Raw genomic sequence first — 22323 nt, 5'->3', positions numbered from 1 at the left:
GAGCGGCCAATCAGAACGCTGCGTTCTCCCCCCGCGGAAACACAGGCTTTCCATTGGGCGAAGCCTGTTCTTGAATTTTGGCCGTTTTAAATCACAGCGCAGGCTTCTTATAGAGATATGTATGTGGTTTTTATGTTTGTCGTTATGATAATCTCGTTATGGCAAACTCGTTTTTGCATAATGTTTTTTTACAGTCTGTGGAAGATGGTTTTTTTTTATGAAGATACGGTCGTATATGAATATGTTTCTGTATTCTGGTTTTGTTTGGAATATATTTGCATATTTAGTTAGCTGAATAAAGATAGGTGATAATTTTGAAGTTTATCTATACGACATAATTAGCTTTATTTATTTGAATAGGCCTTACTTACGATTCATCGGTGTTGTTTCGGACCATTCGTAGGACCAACACCGATGAATAAATAAAATTTATCTTTAGTTTGGAATTAAATTTTTATTGGCTGCACACATGTGTGTGTGTGTATAGATCCAAATTTGAATAAAAATATTTGAATTTGATTACGTCAAACAACTGGATTTTTTACTGAAGAAGTACTTAAACAAGAAAAAGTATTTAATATAATAACCCAAAAATAGTTTTGCAGAACTAACCGTAAAAATTGGTGTTAAATGTACCATTCGTATCCGTATTAAATATGAGGTTGCCTTGCACCCATAATACAGGCAAGTCCTAGTTTGGGGCAAAACAATTTATGTAAAATCCATCATATTCGTGTTAATATTATCTACATACTTATTTATACTTCCATTTATAATAATCCATCATATTCTGGTTGTGTTGTTTATATAATATATTTATGTATGTTTAGGCATGTATACCGTATAAATTATACCGTTGCCACCCATAGTACAGGCAATTCCTAGTTTGGGGCAAGATTATTAATGTATCAGTCTGTCATTATTATATTTATACATAAATAAATCCATTATATTCATATCATGTCATGCATGTTTAAGTTTAATATGCTTAATATTGTATTAAATATACCGTTGTGTTTCATCCATAGTACAGGCAAATCCTAGTTTGGGGCAAGATTGTATCAGTCTGTCAATATTGTATACTTATATTTATACATAAATGCATGATATTCATATCATGTATGATAAAGTTTAATAAACTTAATATTGTATTAAATATACCGTTGTGTTGCATCCATAGTACAGGCAATTCTTAGTATGGGGCAAAACAATTTATGTAGAAGTGTATCAGTATATTCATACTTACATGTGTAATATTCCATCATATTCTGGTTGTACCTATAAGCGGCAGAAAGGTCAACTCCGCCGCCAGCCCTCAGCCCGAACAGGGCGGCAAATGTTGCCTTACTTTGGCCCTCCAGCTTGACGGCACTCACTCACACCCTCACAATATCACTTCGACTTTGATATCACTTGTTAAAGTCATGTTTCACATCATTTTACTGTTTTTGTCTCAAAATTTATGGTCTGGCATTTAGTAACTATGGTAAAGAAGAGTATAAAATTTAACTAGTATATGACTATTTAATACGAAAAACCCACTCAAAAGCATGTCTTAATTTATCGGAAAACTATTTATCTACCTACAGAAACATACTAGCTATACCCTATCTTTTTTTCAAACAGCTAAAATAAAGCATTTGTGGCTCAAACAGTTGAACATATTATTACGATGTCGCGGAATTAGTTGTAAATCCACAAGGTTTGCTTGCAAAAACTTTGATATCGTACAAAAAACTAATTTCTCTCAGTAAAATATAGCTCATGTCACTCTCGAAAGTCTCTTTGTAATATGTTTATTTATTTATTATTTATATCATATTTGGGCTACTAATTCTATCATTGAATGATTGTTCACACTATGAATTTTGTATTATTACCAAGCCGATATTTAAAAGGCATAAAAGGCATTTATTTTCTCAAAATTGATTCCTTTGGATGTCATTGGGATCAAATGAATTATTTTTGATGTCATTTCTAATATACTAGATACTACTACAGCTTCGGAAACAAATGGCGCTCTGAAAAAGAAGAAGCGACGCAAGAAAATCTCCCAGCCTTCTTTTTATGCGCTTTTTTTTTGTTTGCGTAATTTAATCTGCATTGTAGTTTATTCCCTGCCGAGGTTTACATAGGTAACCCAAATCCCAATTACTAATATTCAAATAAACATTTAGATAAATATTTGTGATCCCAACATAATATTATAAATTATTAAATTTGGTTATAGATACAAGATAACTTCATAAGGTCCAGAAATCGAGTGATGATCCTCACAAGGCTTTCATGCGATCCCAACGGCTTCTTTACTATTATTTAAAACAATTTGTTATTTTTAAGTGATATCCCTTATTAATAGTAATTTTTATAGAAATTCATAAAAGTCAAGAGCGCTGGAGGCGTTATCTCGTTTAAATCAGGTATAAATTTTTGTACAAACTAAATTTTTAATCTAGATATATCACCTATGAATCTTAAAAGTTATCTCGAATAACCTTAACAGGTAAGTACGTGAAAACTGGTAAGCACCCAAATATACTAATCGGAGAAAACCGATTCGATTGATCGAATTTTGACGGCTTTTGAACGATTTTCCGCTACTTGGGTAGTTCCGGTTCGATTACTGCAGGTGCCATTTGGTTTCTCACGACGATTATAAGTGTTACAGATAATTGCTAAAATTTATTACTATTTTGACCTTTTTTTTGTATAAACCTCTCCCAAAATTGTTTTAAGCTAAAAAATTCAATGAATAAAGGTGAGTGTTTGATTCGGACATTAATATATTTTAATTAAGATTATTTTCAATGATGTTGGTAACTTTCAAGTAATATCAATATTTTTGATAATGTTATGTATGTATATAGGCACATAAGTGAATTTGCTAGAATCTGTCATAACCTTAATTTTAACACCAGGAACAGACATAAGCTTATAATGCCTTCTTCTCGGGTAAGTCTTTTGTGGGGCGTTGTATACGCTTTTACGAGCTCCCAGAAAATGTTCAAATCAAATGTATAAAGAAATTCAAAAGAATTGTTATAATGTTTCTTTGGTAATGGTGACTTAATAACAAAAATGACTTTCTTAATGATACCACTGATTGGAAATTGAGCGACCGCCCACAGGCTATTAAATAATAAAATTGTACGATTTTCCACTGTAACCAAATTTTTATATAAAAAAAGAAGGCCGCTGAGTTTGTTGCACCAGTTCTTCTTAGGTCTGAGGCATACCTTTTTGGAATGGATGGTAGTTTTTTACTTTTAATAAGTGATTTTATATCTATTTTGAATATTTAAATCCAATAATTCCGCTCAGATTAGTTGTCTTTAACCAATTTGAGATGTTTTCCGAATTCTGGAATGAGACTGCCAGAATTCGATGAGTTAAGTTAGTTACCTAAGCGTTATTATCTAATGAGCGTATTCTACTTAGAAACTTGAATTGTGGAAAACTTTTCAAGAAACAAGATTAGGTAAATCCATTCGGTTTTGAGAATCTAGCTTGACTTGGTTTGTGTAGAGCACTATATTTTATGTACTAGGTATATATGGAAAATATTACTTTTAGCTAGTAACCTACTAACTAATATATCGAGTCTCCAAATGCAACAATGACGTCAAAAGTTATTATTGACAGATATGTTATTTAAATCGCCTCCATAGTTTTCAAATGTTGTTTTTTTACCATGGTCTCGTGGGCAAGGATATGGGGCTCTACTATCTGAATTGAAACCTGTATGATAATTATTTTGCCCGGTGGAGTTTATATATTATATACATAAACTGTGTTATTATTTACATGAAGCCCGTTTTTATTCAAAATTTCTGCTAGTATCATCACAGCATTGTAAGAGTAATATATTTCTTGCAATGCGTACCGAAACACACTTGTCTTTTTTTAAACAGCACAAATTCCACTCTGACACATTATACAACACTGCTACCAGATAATCGCTTTTACTTCAATCACGTACTTAACACTTTTACATTTACAGTTAATTACTAAACACTTAGTACTTAACAGAGCTGCATTAATGAATGTAACGTCTCAATCGCTCGATAGATCGCGGGGTACAGATGGCTTCTTCTCGATTTTGAGGTACGTTTTACGGTTCGCTCGCTTCGAACCGATGGATTGTGACTGAAGGATCAGTTTCTGTATCCAATGTCCGGCACTGTCGTGGGATTGTTTTAATTACGAAAGTTATTGCGTAATACCGGATTGATTTCGATTTGAGATGAATGGAGACTTCTAATTATATTTAAAAATATTTTTATCTGCTCCACCGGTGTCTATGGTATGTAAACATTTGCCTAGATGACCGAGAGAAATTTAAATGATCAAAATACTGACAGTATAATAATATTATAATGTCAGATAGTGAAATTTTACAAAACTCTATGAAAGTGTATTTTCAACTGTGCTGTTGTTAATGTAATATTAGGCTTAATTTAATTAATAATACTTAAATTAATAAAACGGTAATACTAATAGCATTGTTATTTATTATTTTTTTTCTTTGACTATGATAATATATAAAACCTAAAGTTATTAAATTTATGGAATGGCGTATGAATGGCGTAGTATATTTTTCTGGACGGAGCAAAATTAACATCAAGTAAGTTCACATATAATTTTTGATCAAAATTTTTAGGCTTTAGGCTTTCCATTGAATAGTTTTTCCATTTAATACACGAGAAGTAACAGATATATCTTATCACATTTTCTCATATCTATTTAAAATTGAGCTTAAAAATAAAACTACTCCATTGGTTTTAGGACCTATCAACGATTTTTTTTAAACTAAGCTAATGATGATTAGTTATATATACTATCATTTAAACATTATATTTTAAATCAATGAAAAATATTGCCTTTAATTCATTATTTAAAGTGATAAAACATTTTCATCACACACATGGTCAGCTAATTTTTATTTACTTCAATCACTATGAAATAATTGCATTATTATCAAGTTTTCATTACGAAAATTAATTTGCAAATCAAGGCTTTTTCACTCACATCACTAATTCAAAATTTAAAAACACCGAACCAAAATCGCGGGAAAACGTTTTCGCATTCACTTTAAAAAAGATGGCCGAATACAAGGCAAAGGTTTTTTCACGCACGAACACAATCGGTCACTATGGGCGAACAATCTACAAAATATTTTTTTTTGCCTATGATACCGATATGGCAAATGGTTTTCGCGGGAATATAAATACTTTTTAATCGTCTATGGATGAATTTACGAGGCAATGGTCCTTCGCGGCATTTCGCAGTCGACCGCGCGACTCGATGACATGGCACCATCTACGGCACGTGGCGGATGGGACGCATCTCGACCCTAATATTATAGGGGTGTCCCATTTTTGGCGAATTAATTTATTCTTTGTTTATAATGAAAGTATTTACTGGGGTAATATGATACTAAAACGAAGTTTGAATATCATATTGTTTGTAGTACGTTAATATGTATGGATAAAGGTACGTATTTTTTATTTTAGTTAATTTTAACTATTTTCCCTGGAAATAGGCAATGCATAGCGTACGGGTTAGTATATATTATAACGTAAAAAAGAACTTAATGACATTAATATATATTTATATATATATATTGTCAAAGAGTGTCAGGTGACGAGTTGTCTCCCAAAAAGTGTGTCCTTCTTCTAAATAAAATAAACAAACCTAGTTTAATAGCGGTTTAAATATGCTGTAAAATTGTTGAATATCATATTCAAATTAATACATTTTTTTAAAGAGAAAATAAGTTAAAGTTATAATTTTGACTTACATTTAGTTATAAAAAAAACAATTAAAGGTTAACGGCCTGGCCCTGTTTAATAAAAAAATGATGCAATGAGCATTTACGCACACAAATCCCTGTTGATTTCTTTAAGGCACAATAAGTTAGTCACTAAATATAGAAGAAAAAAAATTCAAAAACATTTTGATAATATACAAGATCTTTCACACTTATTTTTTTTAAATTTACGGACGCCTTTGGACACAAGTCCGTTAAGCCAAAATTGAAATAAATTTACATATTTTATTAATATAGAAATATGATTAAAATTATAAATATCTACAGTTTCTCTACGGTGCAACAAATAAAATTATAAAAATAAGTTTATAAGAATTTGCGTTCTGCAATAAGTCTTTAATGTGACGGGGTACAGATTTAAGTTTGGTGTCTGTCAATATATAATCTATATAATCGTGTCAATTTCCTTACTAAAATTAGTCTTTGTACACTTGTACTTAATTGCAACAAAACCACAGATTAATAAAATAATCAAATCATGAGAGCTTAACATCTTCACCATGGTAGGTACTATACAGAACAGATAATATTTAAAATACAACCATAATTAAACAGAAAAAAAATGTACTCTTTTTAGATGATTGCCAAAATTGTAATTTTCTTATGTTCTACTTGTTTGGGACTCATTGTGGATATTAATTTTACCTATATCATGTATATGCTTTATGCTCATGGTCGCTCAGAGGGCAATGGAGAGGGCTATGCTCGGAGTTTCCCTGCGAGATTGAATCAGAAATGAGGAGATCCGTAGAAGAACCAAAGTTACCGACATAGTCCAAATGATTGCGAAACTGAAGTAGCAGTGGCCTGGGCACATAGTTCGACGGACAGATAGCCGTTGGGGCAGTAAAGTCCTCGAATGGCGACCACGTACCGGAAGTCGCAGTGTTGGTAGGCCCCCCACAAGATGGACCAACGATCTGGTTAAATTCACTGGTCAGGAATACGTTGGATGAGAGCAGCGTAGGACCGATCGTTGTGGAAATCTTTGGGGGAGGCCTTGTCCAGCAATGGATGTCTTCCAGCTGATGACGAATGATCATTTAAAGAAATCAAAGACTGTATGTTCACTTCAAATAAATAAATAAATAAAATAATTGTACGAAATTCATTGTTTATTTGTTATCATCAATATATCCCAATCTCAAAGTTTACGTGGACGTTTGATGTATATGAGTACAATGCTGATTTATCGCGCTAATACAACCTGCATACATACTGTGGGCATGATTGATTTCCACGTATTATGCTTAACTAATAACCTATCAAGGTATTGATAATGTTATCTGATAGATAAATTACATGGATATATTATTACTAGCTTTAATTAGTTGCTGTATTTTGATAGCTATAGGTAGTGGGAGGCTCCTTTGTAATATGTAAGCATTATTGAATTTCAAACTGAAGTGCGCCGTAGCTTGTGAAATTACTGGGCAAATGAGACTTAACATCTAATGTCTCAAGATGACGAGCGCATATTGTAGTACCGCTCAGAATATTTGGGTTTTTCAAGAATTCTGAGACGTCTTGCACGTCTCGTCCCATACTATCATAAATAAATAAATAAAATTATCCATGTCTATTTTTGGTACCCCTGGTCTGGGCATTTAAGGTACATAGGTATATCTAATATATAAAATTCTCGTGTCATGGTGTTAAACTTTGAACTCCTCCAAAACGACTTGACCGATTCTCATGAAATTTTGAGTGCATATTGGGTAGGTCTGAGAATCGGACATCTATTTTTCATCCCCCTAAATGTTAAGGGTGGTCCACACGATTTTTTTTTAATTATTTTGACATTTTTTTTAAATTTGTTTGATTATGAGTCAGCATTAAAAAATAAAAAAAATTCTTCAAATTTTTACCCATCTATGATCAACAGTTACTTTTGTATCGCGATTTTAATATCGGCAATACAACGTTTGCTGGGTCAGCTAGTATATATATATACATCTTTATTTATGTAAATCCAGTGTCCTGATGTTTGTTTCGAGTGAACTCCTAAACTAATGAACGGATTTTAATGAAATTACTTCATGGAGTGCAGCTTAGTCCAACTTGAGAGATAGGATAGTTTTTATTTCGATTTCGGACCCATATTATTTTATGAGAGAGTTTGTTAACGCACGGTTTGACAGTTCTGCTGTGAAACAATTTCACTGTAACGACATGGAGCATATTTTAGGAAATAATTCTTGATTGGCAAACTCATAAAAAACAGTATTTTATTTTTTAAATAAAACACTTTAAAAGGATTTAAAACGCGTGTAATTGTATCGTTTTTACATTAGATTTTTGCGTAAAAGTTACATGTTTATGTTATTTAACCCGACGTTTCAAGACCTTTCCAGATCTCGTTTTCAGGGGGACTGCAGATGTAATGAGTCAAAGATAGAATTTGTCATAGTTGTCATTATGAAGTTTAGTGCCATTTATTTCCTCGGAGGTGGTATTTGGTGTACACAGTATTTTATTTATTATGTACAGAATAACGTCTGTTGGGTTAGTTAGTAGGTATATATAGTAATATATATATATATATATATAGACATATTGAGACTATCATAATGTTAACACCAAGAACAAAACAACTTGTTGTAGCTCAGGTAAGTCGAGTAAGAAGTCATTAACTGGATAAAGTATATCCTTTTGCAAATTGAACTTTATAAAATACCTACCTTCATGTATGACAAAATACAAGGAACTGTTTAAAACCTTTTGTGGTAAAGGTTAAGGTAGGTTCTTACTATTACAGAAATGACCTTATAAATGATACCACACCTAGAGTAGAGCGATTGCATTCACTTTTTGGGGATACCGAATAACAGATACGACTTAGGGACCCTATACATATATTATAATCATAGATTGTCGGTAGTATTGTAAACATTGAAAAACAAATAAAAAAATTATCAACTAAACGTTAATAATTGCAAGTTTGTGTATTTATCATAATATGAAGGATTAAATGAAGACCCATTTTTAATATACATAATTAATAATTCAAATTCAAATATTTTTATTCAAAATAGGATGTGACATCACTTATTGAAAGTCAAAAAACTACCACCCATCCCAAAATGAATGCCTCAGGCCTGAGAAGAACAGGCGCAACAAACTCAGCGGGCTTTTTTTCATCAAAAAATATGTTAACATTGTACAATAATTAAACTTATTATTTAATATCCTGAAGGCGGCCGCTTCATTCTCAATTTGTGGAATCATTAAGAAAGTCATGTATGTTATGGTAACCTTTACCACACAAACGTTCTTTAACAATTCTTTTGAATAATATTATATTAAGGATGGATTTTGTAAGTAGGTAAATGATGGATCCAGTTATCAGAAGCGTATAAAGGAATCCCAAATCGAAGTTTTTGTCTCCATTAAATTAGTAGTTATTGTTTCTTAAAGAGGTTTTACTTCAAGCCTCATTGTAAAAAACAAAGAAAGAGACAGGTGTATGTCCGTCGGTTCCGCGCTATTAGGCACGCCTCGGTTGATTTTGACAATCTCGCGACCAATCGGATATTCGCACTTTTTAATTGAGTTAAAACAATGATTTGATACTCTTCATTGTGAGCCGTTTGCATCGAAGTTAGAGATGGTTTTGGATATTTGATCGGATAGTAGGTTAGATATACAGGTCCCACAGTTATGGGACATGAAGGGAAAGTACCTTAAATATCGTAGATAGCGTATTTTACTGAAATAACTTTATGCAATTTTAAAAGTTAGTAATTCTGCATTTTGAATGCATGGTTTTCTAAAAAATTTTTGCCTCGCCTGGGACTCGAACCGGCTTAAAAGTAAAAAAAAACACCCCTACTTGTATGATGTTAATCGAAAGAATGGTTAAAAACTAATAACTCTTCTTAAGTAACATAGTATTTTAAAAGAAAGCGATACGAGAATGTGGGTGAGTTACAAACAGAATTGTTGCCATATCATATCGAGTATTTACCATAAAATGATAAGAAAATCAAAAGGCAGCGGACTAATTAAAAGATTGGCGAATTACGTAAGACAGGAGGGATCACATTTTGATTAAATTGAATTGATTAATTTACAAAAAAATACCCACTTAATTGACTACTTTCTCATATGTACCTTCAAAAAAAGCGCGTACACCTTCCTTAAAGGTCGGCAACGCTCTTGTGATTCCTCTGGTGTTGCAAGAGATTGTGGGCGGCGGTGGTCACTTAACAACAGGTGACCCGTACGCTCGTTTGTCCTCCTATTCCATAAAAAAAAATAACAAAAAATCTACATATCATAAAAGTAGTGGTGTTTTTTTTACATTTCAGTGGGTTCGATTGAGATGAGGCAAGTAATTTTTAGAAAATCTTTGAATGCAGAATTACTCACTTTTAAAAATAACATAAAGTCTTCTTTCAGTAAAATACCCTATCTACCATATTTAAGGTACTTTCCCTTCATGTCCTATAACTTTGGGACACCCTGTATAGGTATGTGTATGATTAAAATAAGAGTCAAAATTTTGTTACATTTTTTTTATATTACTTTAAGTCCGCTGGGGTTCTAAGCACCTAACATTTAATTCTTTATCTAGCTAGACACAATGACTTTATAGGAGTTCCTAGGTACCTATCTAGTCGTAATTACTGCTTCAGGTATCGAATTGATATTAAAAAAAAAGCGCGTACACTTTCCTTAAAGGCCGGCAACGCTCTTGTGATTCCTCTGGTGTTGCAAGAGAATGTGGGCGGCGGTGATCAAAAAAAAGGTTTATAGATATAACTAGGGATATTTCTTACCTTGGATTAAAAATTAATTTTATTTTTCAAAATAGATAGAGTAGATTTCAAATCACTTATCGAACGTTAAAATTATCCATTTAAAAACAAGCGCAAGAAACACAGCTTCTTGCTTGGCTTCTTATTATTTTTAATAAAATATCGTTACAATAAAAGCCTTTATTCACTGACCATGCCTTTTAACTTATATACTATTTATTAAACATGTATTCTTAAATCTATTAAAAAGTAAAATTAATTAAAATTATGTTAATGTACAGCAACCACTTTATTGGTCAGGTTGTCTTTCGACCTCCCTCCCCATAGGCCTCCCCCAGTTTCTTCCACTTATCTCTATCTCGAGCTAAACTTCATCCTATTGGTAAAACTTCCTCCCATCTTTTAATTTGACGTCCTCTTTGTCGTTTCCCATTTCTAGTGTACCACTCTAATACAACGATATATTTAGTACAATATACTTACTTAAACATAGAAAAATACATATAAGCATACATAAATACATATAAACATGACTCGGAAACCATCCATATTGATCATATAAATGATTGCACCTACCGGGATTCGAACCCGGGACCTCTAGCTTAGTAGGAAGGATCGCTAACCACTCGGCTATACAGATCGTATAAATATATTATCATAATATGTAAACATAATATTAAATACTAGCATAGGTTTATTTCAAATGTCATTGGTAATTAAAGCGAACCAAAAAATACCTAACGTCAGACAGTTTTAAACAAGCGCCATCTAGTGGTGAACTAAAACAAAATCTTTGTGGGTAGCTAACGTGACGCAGGTTCAATCTCACAAGGATTTTGACCCACTTTTTGTGTAGTTGTGTGTCTTATATTAATAGGTGAAGTTAAAGCAATAATACCCGATTTTTTTAAGTGATATTATCTATGTTACTATGATATGAGTTGATCAAACCCTCTATTTGAAAACTACTTTTTTACGTACTCCCTGTACGAACATAAAATTAAGCCTGTCTTCCAGAAGGGTGGTCCTGATATAATTCTCTGGCTTTTTTCCTCGCTCCAAGTATCTCATATATTTTTTTTACTAGCTTCCCGGCGACTCCGCGTACACTCAGGACTGAGCACTTATAGTAGGCATTTCAATTAAATTTTTAAAATGAAACAACACTTGACATATAATGCTGTTGCTATATTTTTTGTAAATAATGAAGTGTTCAACTAATTCATTGAACATTATTTTATTCTATCATCAATACTTTTCGCAGCGCACGCGAATTAAAGAATATTTTAGGTATTTTTTTTATCGCTTGGGTTACATTTTTGTTGGAGTTTTAGTAAGGATCCCTTATATATTGAAATATTTTCAAAAAATTGGGGATCTAAATATCCCAGCAGTGAAAGAATTTTTCAAGTCGGTTCTGTAGTTTCTATTAATATAAGCTATTCAATACAAACAAACAATCACATCTTTCCTCTTTATAATATTTGTAACGATAATAAAAATAAAAGAAAGACTTATCGATTATTCTATTAGGTCAAAATAACACTAATGAATGTCAGATTACCACCACTTCGGAAAAAGTTGAACTTTCATGAGAAGAAGTGCCAAGAAAGTTATTGTAACTCCATTAAATGTATATTTTCAGTTTCAGCATTATACACTATATAATGTATGAAAAGTGAACATCAAAATTACTCTAACCTTTTGACTTAATTGTGCAAGTTAAAAAATAGAAAAAAGAAGTGAATGATCTTAAAAAGAAACTAAAAAAATAACAACTGCAATAGATCCACATTCATTGTAAATAAATGTATTATGTAAGCAATTATATATTTTAACTAATAACTGAAATTGTTATATTACCAATCTATATATATAAAAATGAATTGCTGTTCATTAGTCTCGCTAAAACTCGATAACGGCTCGACCGATTTGGCTAATTTTATTCTTGAATTATTTGTGGAAGTCCAGAGAAGGTTTAAAAGGTGAATAAATATGAAAATGCTCGAAATTAAATAAAAACAACAAATTTGATTTTCCTTTGATGTGTCCATACATAATTAATTCTATGAGAGATTTTATTGACGCACGGTTTGACAGTTCTGCTGTGAAACAATTTCATTACGACAGCAGGGTGCATATTTTACGAAGTAATTTTTGATGTTATGATATATTATTGACAAATTCATATAAAAACATTATTTTATATATTATATACAGAACAACGTCTGTCGAATCAGCTAGTATAAAAATAAAAATTTCCAAAGACATAACCGACCATGCACCATGCACAAACAGCGCCCGTTCACGAGCATGACGCATATTATTCGCTTCGCACGACACGAGACAAATTACAACATCATCTCCACCATTTGAATGTGTGGCATTCCTCCACAGAGCGGTTTTCAATGAAGTTTCTTCCACGTACAACCAAGCTATGGCATGAGCTTCCTGGTGCGGTGTTTCCAGGACGATACGGCATGCGTTAGTCCATAAAAAGCGCGTACACCTTTCGAAAATGTCCGGCAACGCTCCTGTGATTCCTTTGGTATTACAAGAGTTCGCTCGTTTGTCCTCTTTTCGTTTTAATATGCATATGAAACTTCCCTACCACATTTATCTGACACACTTTTGTACACAAATTATCTTGCCCCAAATTAAGCATATATAAAGCCTGTGTGATGGGTTGCAAGACAACTTAAACATACATAAATACATATAAACATACATAAATAAATTTAATCATCCATGACTCGGAGTAAAGCTCTGAATAGCTATTTTATCTACCTTACCAAGACGAGTATTTTTTATGATAATAAGGGACGAGACGAGCGAGACGTTCAGCTAATGGTAATTGATACGCCCTGCCCATTACAATGCAGTCCGCTCAGGATTCTTGAAAAACCCAAAAATTCTGAGTGGTACTACAATTGCGCTCGTCACCTTGAGACATAAGATGTTAAGTCTCGTTTGCCCAGTAATTTTACTAGCTACGGCGCCCTTCAGAGCGAAACACAGTAACGTTTACACATTACAGCTTCCCAGCAGAAATAGGCGCCTTTGTGGTACCCAAAATCTAGCCGACATCCTGTGCAAAGGACCCTCCCACTGGTAAAAAAGAGTAAGTCAAAATAAGTAAATGTAAATTAATACGTAAAAACACGAGTTATTGAGTAGAGTCAATGCATCAATCCACATTTATAAATTGAATAAAGTTTATTTGATTTTGACTTTGAAGATGCAAACTGATAGTTAAATATAAGCCCGCAGTCAACAAGAATTAATTTATTCTCTCTGGTCACTTACTATCATATTATAACCCGCAAATATGTTTGTGCCACTTCATAAAGTTACTCATTAAGCTCACGTAAAACCACGACGCAAAACCGAGTCGATAAATGAAAATAAAGATAACACGAAGTTCCGACAATTGAAAGAGAAATTTTGTAACAAAAAATGGACCCGCAGTCGGACCTGTTTGATTAGTTCCACAAGCAACGCCGATCTTTACGTGTCTGCTCAATAAAGACCATCTTTATAACGTGAATCGAAGAGAATATGTTGAGATTCGTTGCCTCCTATGATTATTGTCATCATCATATACCTACGCCTATTGCTGGACAAGACCTTCGCCAAAGATCTCCACGACGATTGGTCCTACGCTGCCCTCATCCAACCTATTCCGGAGTTCTTGAGTAGATCATCGGTCCATCTTGTGAAGGGCCTATTATCAATGCGTCTTCCGGTACGTAGTCGCCATTTGAGGGCTTCAACGCCACTTCCATGCATGTGGTGTCGTACCAGAATAGCACCACCAACCCACCAAGCGTGGCGATTATGGCAAAACCCCCCAAAATAAAAATGACAGACACTAATTATTGTAATTAATATATAAAAATCGCTACATATAAAACAGTCGCTATCGTGTGTCTGTACTTTTAAATATTAATAAAATCAATTAATACATATAACAATGCAACTATATTTACAATATTTGATACCAAGAATACTGGCAGCATTTGATAGATAGCTAGGCTGATCCGTTGGCTGAAATGATAGTTGTACTTTGTGCATTCTTCGCGCCACGAGCCAAGTGTCTCGCCACCAAATGACACAGAGATGTAAGCTCACTGAGACCGACATATTTGCGACGTTTGCTGTCTTCTGCAGTCGAAGCAGCAGCCCCAGCACCAACCGAAGTAACTTGGACATGAGAAGGAGCCAGAGTATCGACGCAAGTCGCGTCTCACACCAAAGCCCTTTTCCGTGTCCAAGCCACTAGGGCTATTCCATCAGGAAACTATTATATTTATACACATTACAATAATTACGTAACCAAGGCCACAAAGTGGTTTAAGAATGTTTGTTTTGTCGTTTTGTATGTGCACGCTCATCTTAGAAGCGGCTGAAACAATTGAATACAATTTTCACTCATTGATTGAGTACAATCAAATGTTTTTGTGCTCAAAATATTTGCGGCCTAAATAAACATAGTAATACTCGTAAGTTATACCTGAGATTTAAGCCATAAAATGTTGAATATATATCGCTGACAACACTGTCAATACAATGATAATTCTGAAGTTATCTATTAGCATTAGCGGGATACGTTAAACATCCGAATAACCAATGTCTACTTGTAATTATTTTGCATATTCTTAGCCTATCCTCCGGTATAACTTTAAATCAAGTTTATTTGTAAGGCCGTTGACTTTCATTTATTTTATTAGATGTCCAATAATAATTGAAAACTTGCACTTACTAATTCTAAGTTATTCTAATAAGGTACTTACATTCAACACGAGGAAAAACTAATTAACTCGACGTTGTTTATTAAAATAAATAAATAATAATCTTATGAATTGTTTTTCAAAATCTTGTTGCAACAAGCAATTATCACGTTTCCAATAGTAAGTTAAAAATGAACCCAAAACGTACTACTGAATGATCATTGTCTCTATTAATAATTGTGCTTAGGACATCCTAATAATTCCGTATTGGGTTATGTTACCCGTAACGAAATTTATATACAGAATAGAAAATGCTATGTTATAGAACCTCAACACAGATAATAATATTTTTTTCTCACAGCCAGCCACAAGAAATTACACCGAGATACTTGCAACCTCAAGATATAGATAAAAAAGGAATATGTGTAACACGGAGTGTTCCCAAGGAAGTGGCCAGTGTCAATTACATGCGCCAGCCGGCTTAAAGGTCCCAGGTTCGTTCCGGTTTGTAGTGAGTACACAACACGCGGGTAGTTATCAATTTATAAACAATAATGTGGTCGGGATTGGCAATACAATTGGGCCAGGCAGTATTATCCAATCAATTTAAATTATTTTATAGGACAATTTGGCGTAACAATATGGTATGGTATGGTATAGTATATTTTGCGTGCAGTAATGGCCAGTTACTCCAACCAGCCCAGCTCCTTCCAGAAGTTCAGGACATTCCTGGGGTGTTCGCGACCTCGTATTGGTTAAGGTTTTTGCCCGTTGGTTGGCCACCCCCGCACATTCCAGAATTACGTGAGCGACCGTTTCATCTTCGGCTAGACAGCCTCTGCACTTAGGACTGTCCGTTACGCCGATTGTGAAAAGGTGTTTGTTTAGTGATGTGTGACCCGTTAGGGTGCCCACCATTATACGGATGTCATGTCTGTTGAGGCTGATAAGTCTACGTGTCAGTTTGGGCGACAGTGCAGGTATCGCCTCCTTCGACTGTCTACAGCTTGAGACATTGATCCTTCGGGTGTTGTGTAGGTCGTTGGTGAGAGAGCGTATCCATGAGCGCATTTGGCTGAAGGGCAGTGGCAGAAGTGGCAATGGACCAGTCACTAGATTGACTTAACAATATGTTATTACACGCTTTTTAGTAGCTTCACCTGTATGTATGTATTTTTGTTTGTAACCGACTCATTTGCGCGCGATTTTGACCCACTTTAAGCGCCGAGATTTGGTTCGAGCTTCGTAGATTCATCGAGGAACGATGACAATACATTAAGTTGATATAATTATTCCATTTTTCAATTCGCAAAAAAAAATTTTTGTTTTTTTTTTTTTTGCGAATTGATTTGAAAATTGAAATTGAATTTTTATCTATCGTCATATAAGGCAGGAATTGATGTTAATTTTTAATTTCAACCGTGATCGTTAACCGATTTATCTTATATTAGGAAATTTTCGAATACCGAAGAGAATTTTTAATTCAAAAATACAAATAGTAGTTTAAAAAAACACGCCTTTATAAATAAACCAAACAAAAAAGTATGAAATAATTATTTTCTATATTTTAGTTCGGTATTCTATAAAAAGCATGTTTTCTACTTTTTTAATTCAATTATTAATTTTTTAAGTGATGTTCCTCACTTCTGGGATTATTTAATCAATAATCACGTTATAAATAGTAAATTGTTTTGATTTGAAAGAGTGGCAAAATTTGTACGGTTCTATTGTAACGATATATTATTAAAAAAATGAAGAAACGACAAAGACTGGGGCATAAATTTTTGAAATTGTGGTAGCTGAGATGGTTTGGACATGTCGAGAGAATGAATGAAGAACGATTGACGAAGAAAGTGTATAAGGCCAGTGTGAATGAAAGTGTTGGAAGGGGTAGACCTAGGTGGACGTTTCAAGATCAAATCAGGGACGTCTTGAAAAAAGGCCAGGTCAAGAGTACTCTAAACCGGAGAGCATGTATGAAAGGAATAATGAAAGTGGGCGAAGCGAAACAAGTATGTAAGGATCGTAGCAAGTGGAAAGCAGTGGTCTCTGCCTACCCCTACGGGAAAGAGGCGCGATTTTATGTATGTATGTATGTATGTTGACGTTCCATAAAGTGACTATAAATTTTATTTTGAATAAAAATATCTGAATTTGAATATGCGCCCATATAAAAAATTTAGGTTATTAATTGATTCATCTGTTTTTAAAGTGCTTAAAACAAGCTCCTGTGATTCCTCTGGTGTTGCAAGAGATTGTGGGCGGCGGTGATCACTTAACAACAGGTGACCCGTACGCTCGTTTGTCCTCCTATTCCATAAAAAGAAAGGTAGTGTTCAATACAGTTGTCATTTTATGTTTACTGCCTCAGATATTAATAAATGGAAAATACTTTTTTATTAGAAAAGGTGCCTAGGTTGGAATATATAATAATATTTTTATTTCAATTTTCAATGATTTTGTTTTACAAATATTTAAAAAGTAAAAAATATTATTTATTAATGTTCCGTCTGTTATTTTTCTTAGCAATCAGCTATTGGCATCAATATCGATGTTGTAAGATCCAGCAATTTTTGCAACAAAATAAAGTTAAGTAAGGCAGTAACCGATAATACGTAATTGTAACTGATATTCGTTAATGCCCCAGGTGCCAGTTGGTTACGGTCACGTACCTACCTTCATTTAGGGTTCCGTATAAAAAAATAGAAAACCATCCTCCAAATTATCTCTATAAATTACATTCATCCACATGACTCTACATAACACCTACCTCTACTTTTACTCTATAGCATCTGAACCGTAAAAGAAACAAATTTACCGGGACGACTGATGGCAACAATTTCTATAAACCCCTTTATCTCTCTTTTATTTTGCGGCCAAATCATAAAACAAATTAAAAATGGTTAAGATGAATACTCAATAATATTGGAACAATTCCATTTTCAAATTTGAATGTTATTTTAGTATATTGTTCATAAGTGGCCAGTTCTAAATACTTTCAGTATCACTCTCGTAGATGTCTGTAAACAGTCTTTAAAAAAATACGGGTTGCAACTCCGGGAGTGCCGGCTGAAGTGAAAACTTTAACATTAACGTTGTGTATTTTTGAATATTTTGGAATCATACGGAATAATTCGCAAGAATTACTTTATATATCAGTATAAAAGTACTAGCATTTATGTGGTTAAATACAATATTAATTTATTAAGCTATCGTACATAAAAAGAACAATTTGTATTACATAAAAAATTTAACACTTCAGAACTATTACAATTATTTTACATTAAAAAGTTTACTTCTCAGAAAAATCATCTTTTATCCATAATTTCAACGACTGTCTTACGAATTTTCGATCAGGCCGCGTGTCCTGATGCGAGTTTAACATTTTATACCCATTCTTAGAAAAGTGCTCAACAAAAAATAGTTATGACAGAACCACTTTTATATTAAAATCGATCGCACTTTGTGTATTTTTTGGACAAGTTTCGCTTTCATTGCGCGTGACTGAGCAAATCGTAACCTCTACATCAGAGCCTATAACGTAATGACACTCAAGAAGTATAGCTCCTACCCGGTTACACTATCTCTAAACCTGACGTTGATGACGTCACATCGTCGCTTTGTTACGGTGTTCAAATCAAGCATCAATAGTGATGATGAGTGATATCGATAAAATCCTAATATTATTATTAATAAATAAATTACGATTTATTTCTTCTGTATTATTGATTGATGTGAAGGTATTGTGTTGTGATGCTTATTATTATTATTATAATGATAAATAACTAAGAGTATTTATTTTTCAGACAGAACTATTAACATCAAAAGTCAAAACGTTACACTGAAAACTTCATAAATAAAGCAATGATAGTACGAAAATACCACGACATGTTTAGGTACATGTACGGTAATGAAAAGGTCTTTTGTTTTGAGATATGATTCCTTAAGAATTCAATCTGATATCACAACTAAAACTTCGTAAGGAATGATAAAAAAATAGTTTTATAAGTATAATATATAACTATGTTCGAGTAAGTAGTCGATGTTAGAGTAAGAATATAAGAAAATCATGCTAAACAGGTAGGCTTGTACAAAGGCTAAAATATGTGACAGATAAATTATATATTTTTTTTTTTACGGAATAGGAGGACAAACGAGCGTACGGGTCACCTGGTGTTAAGTGATCACCGCCGCCCACATTCTCTTGCAACACCAGAGGAATCACAAGAGCGTTGCCGGCCTTTATATAGTTTTTTTCATATTCCGGTCAAGGGCATCAGTCGTAGCTATTAAATTGAATTGTTGATTCCTAGAAGCTCTGTTCTTGTCACTAGATATCACTTGACAAACTAAATAAAAAAGGGTTACTTGAAAAAACGCTGACGCGCCATAAGTGTAGGCTTCATTAAGCCGGAATTCTTTCATTCACGAACGAAGGGCTCTAGTATCGGCTACTGAATGGATACTTTTTGTAACAGATCACTTGACATAATCGGTGTGAAATTACTTGTGACGTCACAGAGTTGCGTTTTGTGTGATGAGTGAGAGTGATAGCGTTTTTTTGAGTTTTTAAATGTCATAACATTATTTCAGTCTCTTAAACTTCTTACTTAATCTTTTAAAATTCAGAAAAGTAGTATCTCCAACTTTGATTTTATAGTCAAGATTTTATTGTAAACGGCTTTTCATAGTTACAGCCTAAGGAAACAAAATAAAACCTATTCGGGAAAATATCGATCTACGAAATTTTCAAGCAATAGTCTATGTTGCTTGTAATAAAAAAACAAAGATTATCATAAAACAGCATTGAGATCTCTCCAGATTTTTGGTTATGTCACGTGTAAAAGCTTTGACAATCTAGAGAGATCCATCCTGTTAGGAAATCTAGAAGAGAGCAATCCTTGCGACTGCAGAATAGCTCATTGAGGTGATCAAAATAATTTAAACAGATATCTAGGTTTTACTAACGATTCTTTAGACATTAAGTACCTACTTATAGTTCAATTAAAAAAAAACAAGGTAATATAAAAAAATATATAGTATGTAGGACCGCCTCCTTTAAATATGTCTGTTACCGCTATTTATTTGTTTCATTTATCATTTTAGTATGAGATGTTTGAAATACATCAACGCTACGGATTTCTAAAATTTTTAAAATCACCACATACATTTTTTGATATTAAAAAGCTTATATAAAACACACTTAATATCTTCTTGTGAAAAGCCTTTATTTCTCATATATCCTTTTATTCACAACAATCCGGCAGCTTAATTTCACCATCAGACAGCATGCATTATCAAGTGGGAATTAATGACATAAACGAAATTTCATCCGCATTACTTTGATGTATAGCAAAACCGAGTGATTTTCAAGACATATCTTCAACTGTCAGCTACATTTTTCAACAAAATTTTAAATAAAGACTTTTCAGGTACCGGTTATAACTATATATCAGTTAAGCCAATGCCTGTTATTAAGCTAAAAAATTTGATACAGAAGCTGGTAATTATGTTCGGCTTAACACTATTATATAAATTATGTACTGTTAAAACGTAACATATTTAATAATATACTGTTAAAACATAAGCAATATATATCTCAACATCAATTCCTCAAAATTATTATATTTAATAAAACGCTAACACTAGCACCGCACACTCACACAAGTAGTGAGTCATTCATCTGTTCCGATACTGAAGGTTCACACAATTATTGTATGAAATTAAAGTCTTCACTTGAATATTTAATAATCATTCTTGGTAAGCGAATATGATTGCATTATTTGATTTAAAATGTACAGTAATTGCTAGGTTCTTTCGTTCAGGTTAGATCAAAGTTTGGAGTTTCTTTCCGTGATGCGCTATGGCCGATTTGACATAAATTAATTTCATTTGTCTCATATTGAAAACAATTCCTAATTATTCGTTCGATTTAGAGGTTTATCGTGTGGAAAAGCAATACTCAACAGTGTTCGTCTTATGACTCGGGAGTAGGTTTACGTGGTCCTCATTTACATCATAACACACCTTCACTCCTCGTGTTGCTTTCCCTGCCTAACCAAGATTTGTAAGAACATCTAAGTGAATTTTATTACATTCAGTCTAGGAAATAAATTATTGTAGATCTCGACGGTCCAAGGTCTTATATTAGATTGTTAAGAGACATGCTGGTATAGCTTTTGAACTCACAAACGCATTTAATCAATTCTTCGTTATTAAATCATATTAATAATGCAATTTGCTTAAACAACACTTACTTTTAGAATTTACAGTGAAGCACAACAAAGAAAATATTTCACACAAAAACAACTGCCTTCAAAAACACTATTCTAAAATAATAGATATAATGTGCACTAAAAAGTATAAAAATACTTGCGTGTTTTTATACAATCTAATTAATTAATAATATTCTAGTTCCGATTCTTGTTATTTTTAGAATCGGTGTCCTTCCGCCGCGACCCGCTCTCGCCTCTGGTATCCTCACGACTCAAGCACATCCGCACAACCTATCTTGGATGACACCGACTCCAAAAATTAGTATGGTGAGGTAAACTATGGTGATAATAAAAAGAAATATATATTCCATGGATGGTATGGCCGGGTGCTGGTATGGGATGCAACCTGTTCAGACACACTGGTCCCTTCGCATCTACATGGAGCCAACAACAGAGCAGGTGCGGCATGTGAAGCGGCCGAAAAAGCTAAAGCATGCAAATACAGGGGTTAAAGCTCCGATTATGATTTTGTCCCGTTTGGTGTCGAGACCCTTGGTCCATGGGGTACTAGCGTTATAAGGTTTTTTAAGGAAATAGCAAAAAGGTTAGTCAACATCACAGGAGACCGAAGAGCTGGTAGCTACTTCGGACAAAGAATTACTCTAGCTATTCAAAGGGAGAACGCTGCCAGTATCTAGTAACCTTGCCAAAAGGGACTCCTTTTGATAATATATTTTAGTTATTATAATATTATATGTTTTAAGGTTTCTAGATTTAGATTCTGCTAA

The 22323-nt window shown here is 33.4% G+C and overlaps 1 protein-coding gene across 1 annotated transcript in view; it reads right to left on the bottom strand.

Annotated features, from left to right (window-relative positions):
* LOC126970161 (paired box protein Pax-5) overlaps positions 1-22323 on the bottom strand; it is a 122880-nt gene that overhangs the window by 58144 nt on the left and 42413 nt on the right. The gene's annotated exons all lie outside the window — the stretch shown is intronic.

Source organism: Leptidea sinapis, chromosome 20, assembly GCF_905404315.1.
Source record: "Leptidea sinapis chromosome 20, ilLepSina1.1, whole genome shotgun sequence".
Taxonomy (NCBI): Eukaryota; Metazoa; Arthropoda; class Insecta; order Lepidoptera; family Pieridae; genus Leptidea; species Leptidea sinapis.
The sequence above is the reverse complement of the archived record's forward strand: the minus strand, read 5'-3'. Positions and strand labels throughout refer to the sequence as shown.